The 5,000-nt window shown below is 37.0% G+C and overlaps 1 protein-coding gene across 2 annotated transcripts in view; it reads left to right on the top strand.

The window, feature by feature from the left end:
• ass1 (argininosuccinate synthase 1) overlaps positions 1-5,000 on the top strand; it is a 79,022-nt gene that overhangs the window by 19,500 nt on the left and 54,522 nt on the right. The window lies entirely within an intron of this gene.

The following is a 5,000-nucleotide window of genomic DNA, read 5'->3' as shown; positions in this document are numbered from 1 at the left end:
CTGCTGTCGCACGTGAGTTCAGATTGCAGCAGCAGTAATGTTAGCAGACCAAGATGAGTGGAGCTGACATAGAGGATGACCCATCCTCTCAAAATCAGACGTCTGGTAACATTTCGGTTGTACAGTCATTGCTTTAGACTCGTCCGCTTTTTGACAGGCATACTGGGTTGCGACAGGGATACCTCCTAATGGTGTTGAAAGAGTCACATACTGTATTTATAAGGTACAATTCACCCTAAAATATCATTCTGTCTTCATATAATGATGTATTGGCGGCCGCAAAATCACACAAGACGTGAGCTGACCGTGAGCTGTTACTACAGAGGGCGGATGATAGACGCGCGCGTATGGCAAGCCGTTTTAGCATTTAAACCTTTGATCTGACTATCCATAAATATATTTAGAGATATCTCTAATTATATTTTGACTAGTCATAATTATAATTCGACTAGTCAAAATATAATTAGAGATATCTCTAAATTAATTTAATTAAATATGAATTAAATATATTTATGGATAGTCAGAACAAAGGTTTAAATGCTAAAGCGGCTTGCCATACGCGCGCGTCTGCTTCAGTGAACAGAACCTGCAGGTTGTGACTAATAAAGTAGTAAACAACATTCAGTTTGTGGAACAGAGTGATCTTTCAGGAGCCGCGTGGGAAGTATGAACAGCACTTAGCAGTGGAAATGAAACCGAAAACGTACACATTATTTAAACAATCATATCGCATTTTAGAGTTATGATTACGACGAGCATTAACCCTTTTGAGTACAGAGGTACACAAAAATGCACGTCAACATGATGCACTTGATAGCGCCGACATCAGCGACGCCGAAGAAATAGTAAACCTGCCTAAACTGCTGAAAAGAGTCACGACTGTCCTGTGTAATGAAAAGACGGCCACCCTGTCACTCATCATGCCCAACATGAAGACAGACATCCATAAAAACCTCTCAGACAGACACACATCAGTTCAGGATTATCTTATAGAACTGCTGATTACCTGGAAATGTGGATTTTTTTTGCACACACAAAAAACACAAGTGACCAAGCAAAGCCTTAAGCTCTTACTGTTAAATTCAATTAAATAGAAAGCTTATTTTTTTGCACCTTTACTTAAACTGTTCCTTAATTTTGTCTCTGTCATTTCAATAATATTTTTAAGAAGTTTTTAAATTGTTTTATTTTCCAGAGACAGGCCTGTTTAATATATTTTCTTAAAGAAGGTTCAGTTTAACAAGTTGAAACAAAAGAAATACATAAAAAATAGTTTACTTGGTAAAATTTGCATTTCAGTTAAATTTTCAATTTTTATTCCAAATATCGTGATACATATCGAATCGTGAACATTATATCGTGATACACATCGTATCGTGAGCTGAGTGTATCGTTACACCCCTACTAATTACCCTAGTGAAGCCTTTACATGCCTTTAAATGCCTTTAAATGTCACTTTATCACTGCTGAATACTAGTGTCTTACACAAGTCTAGGGGAAAATACAATGAACACAACAATATTAATTTAAAGAGCACTAAACTGGGACCAGTCACAACACAACAGAGTAAAGTTCCGAAAGTTTATTTACAAAACCAAAGTCACACAATGAGTGTTAAGGAAGCTCTAGCTTCAGGAGGGGAATAAAGCCAAAATAACAAACAAAACAGGGTTCTGTCTGGGAGTAAAGCCTCTAAATAAACTACCAGAAAACAATGATGAAAATCAACAACAAATCTACACTGACTCCCTGACCGACCTCAAAACAGGAGAAAAGGTCCAACAAAAAGGAATGGCCGTCCACCTCCTTACTGCTTCCTGGGGGGAAAGCAAAAGAAAGAAACCAAAGTTTAAACCGTGGCACTGCTCTTAGCCACAACAGAGAACAAGTACCAATCATACACAAGTCACATCTTAAATCACAACAGTTCTCAACAGCTTTACTTTAACTGAAACCCAGCTAGTGCTCTGGAGAAAGGTTCCTCTCTAACTCCTTTCTCAACATCCAAGTGTTTGGCCTGTGTTTTTATCCCCTCTCACGTCTCCATGGTAAGTGAACACAGCTGTGGGAAGCAATCAGCAACCTGCTTGAAACTCAGGAGGGGAGGAGTCAAGGCAACAAAAGAAGAACAGGGAAAAAGACATGACACAACATAAACAAAACAACTTTAAACAATACGTCTCTAAACGTAACATGAAGAATATCTAGACTTATATTATTTACTGTGGTCATGGCATAGAGAAAATAAATCATTTATTAGAGATGAGTTATTAACACTGTTATGATTAGAAATGTGCTGGACAACTGTAAGTGCTAAAAGGTGCCATGCATACCTAGGCATAACTGAATAAGAAGAGTTCAGTGCGTGGAAAATACCACTGTTGACTCATTCTCATTGTGTTTAGTAGGGAGTGTAAGGATATGTGTACAACCCCAAATCAGAAAACAAATGGGACGGTGTAGAAACGCAAATAAAAAAGAAAGTAGTGATTTCCTAATGTACTTTGACTCGTATTTCGTTTCAGACAATACAAAAGCACATTATTATTATTATTATTATTATTATTATTATTAATATATGTTTTTTTATTGCAATAATAACAGTACATTACAACAAATACAGATACAAAACTGAAAGAAGTACTGAAAGCACATTATTTAATGTGTTCCTCATGATTTTTATTGTTTGTTTTGTTTTTTCTAAATAAACGTATATTCCTTTTAAACTTTGGTTCTTGCAACACATTTCAAAAATAATTAGAGCAGTAAAGCATTTAGCACTCTCTAATGTTGCCGTTCTTTTTCACAACACTTCGAGACGTTCAGGGGCTGAAGACAGCAAGTGCTGAAGAGTTTCAGGTGTGATTTTGTCTCATTCTTCCTGCAAACAAGTCTTAAGGTGGGCAACAGCACGGAGTCTTTAATGTCACATTTGAGCTTTTAAAATGCGCCACTCATTCTGTATTGGAGCCAAGTCGGGACTGCAGGCAGGCCAGTCCAGTCCAGACTCTGTAATGAGAGCTGAATGTGGTTCTGCATTGTCTTGTTGAACTCTGCATGGACGTCCCTGGAGAAGAAGGCAGCATATTGAGCTGCAGAATCTCTCTGTGCTGTTCAGCATTACTGGAGCATCACAGAAGAGCAGGTCACCTTCGCCAAGGACGCTGACACAACCCCAGACCATGACAGAGCCGGGCTTCTGGACTTGGTGACAGTCTGGATGACCCTTTCCTTCTTTGGTCTGGAGCACACAGCGTCCATTTCTCCTAAAAACAGCTGAATCACTGCTTCATCTGAGCACAGGACACGTCTCCACTGTGTGATGCTCCATCCCAGATGCCTCCGAGCAAAGAGTAGTCGACAGCGCTTCTGGACACTGTTAACATAGGGCTTCCTTTGGCACAGCAGTGTTTCAACCTACCTACCTATCTATAACAACATGCTAATTCATGCTAGAATCATGCTAACAACATGTTAATTCATGATAGAATCATGCTAACAACATGCTAATCCATGATACAATCATGCTAACAACATGCTAATCCATGATACAATCATGCTAATTCATGATAGAATCATGCTAACAACATGCTAATTCATGATAGAATCATGCTTACAACATGCTAATTCATGATAGAATCATGCTAACAACATGCTAATTCATGATAGAATCATGCTAACAACATGCTAATCCATGATACAATCATGCTAACAACATGCTAATCCATGATAGAATCATGCTAACAACATGCTAATTCATGATAGAATCATGCTTACAACATGCTAATTCATGATAGAATCATGCTAACAACATGCTAATTCATGATAGAATCATGCTAACAACATGCTAATCCATGATACAATCATGCTAACAACATGCTAATCCATGATAGAATCATGCTAACAACATGCTAATTCATGATAGAATCATGCTAACAACATGCTAATTCATGATAGAATCATGCTAACAGCATGCTAATCCATGATACAATCATGCTTACAACATGCTAATCCATGATACAATCATGCTAACAACATGCTAATTCATGATAGAATCATGCTAACAACATGCTAATTCATGATAGAATCATGCTAACAACATGCTAATCCATGATACAATCATGCTAACATGCTAATCCATGATACAATCATGCTAACAACATGCTAATTCATGCAAGAATCATGCTAGTAACATGCTAATTCATGGTAGAATCATGCTAACAACATGCTAATCCATGCAAAAATCATGCTAGTAACATGCTAATTCATGCTAGAATCATGCTAACAACATGCTAATTCATGCAAAAATCATGCTTACAACATGCTAATTCATGATAGAATAATGCTAACAACATGCTAATTCATGATAGAATAATGCTAACAACATGCTAATTCATGGTAGAATCATGCTTACAACATGTTAATTCATGATAGAATCATGCTAACAACATGCTAATTCATGATACAATCATGCTAACAACATGATAATCCATGATACAGTCATGCTAACAACATGCTAATTCATGCAAGAATCGTGCTAACAACATGCTAATCCATGCAAAAATCATGCTAGTAACATGTTAATTCATGGTAGAATCATGCTGACATGCTAATTCATGCTAGAATCATGCTAACAACATGCTAATTCATGCAAAAATCATGCTAACAACATGCTAATTCATGATAGAATTATGCTAACAACATGCTAATTCATGATACTATCATGCTAACAACATGCTAATTCATGCAAAAATCATGCTAACAACATGCTAATTCATGATGCAATCATGCTAACAACATGCTAATTTATGCAAGAATCATGCTAACAACATGCTAATTCATGCTAGAATCATGCTGACAACATTCTAATTCAAGCTAGAATCATGCTAGTAACATGTTAGTTTGTGTTACAATCATGCTAACAACATGCTAGTTTGCATGTTGTTAGCATGATTCTAGCATGAATTAGCATGTTGTTAGCATGATTCTGACAACATGCT

This window comes from Danio rerio, chromosome 5 (assembly GCF_049306965.1).
Source record: "Danio rerio strain Tuebingen ecotype United States chromosome 5, GRCz12tu, whole genome shotgun sequence".
Lineage (NCBI taxonomy): Eukaryota > Metazoa > Chordata > Actinopteri > Cypriniformes > Danionidae > Danio > Danio rerio.
Note: the sequence above shows the minus strand (reverse complement) of the source record. Positions and strands in the feature narration are given on the sequence as shown.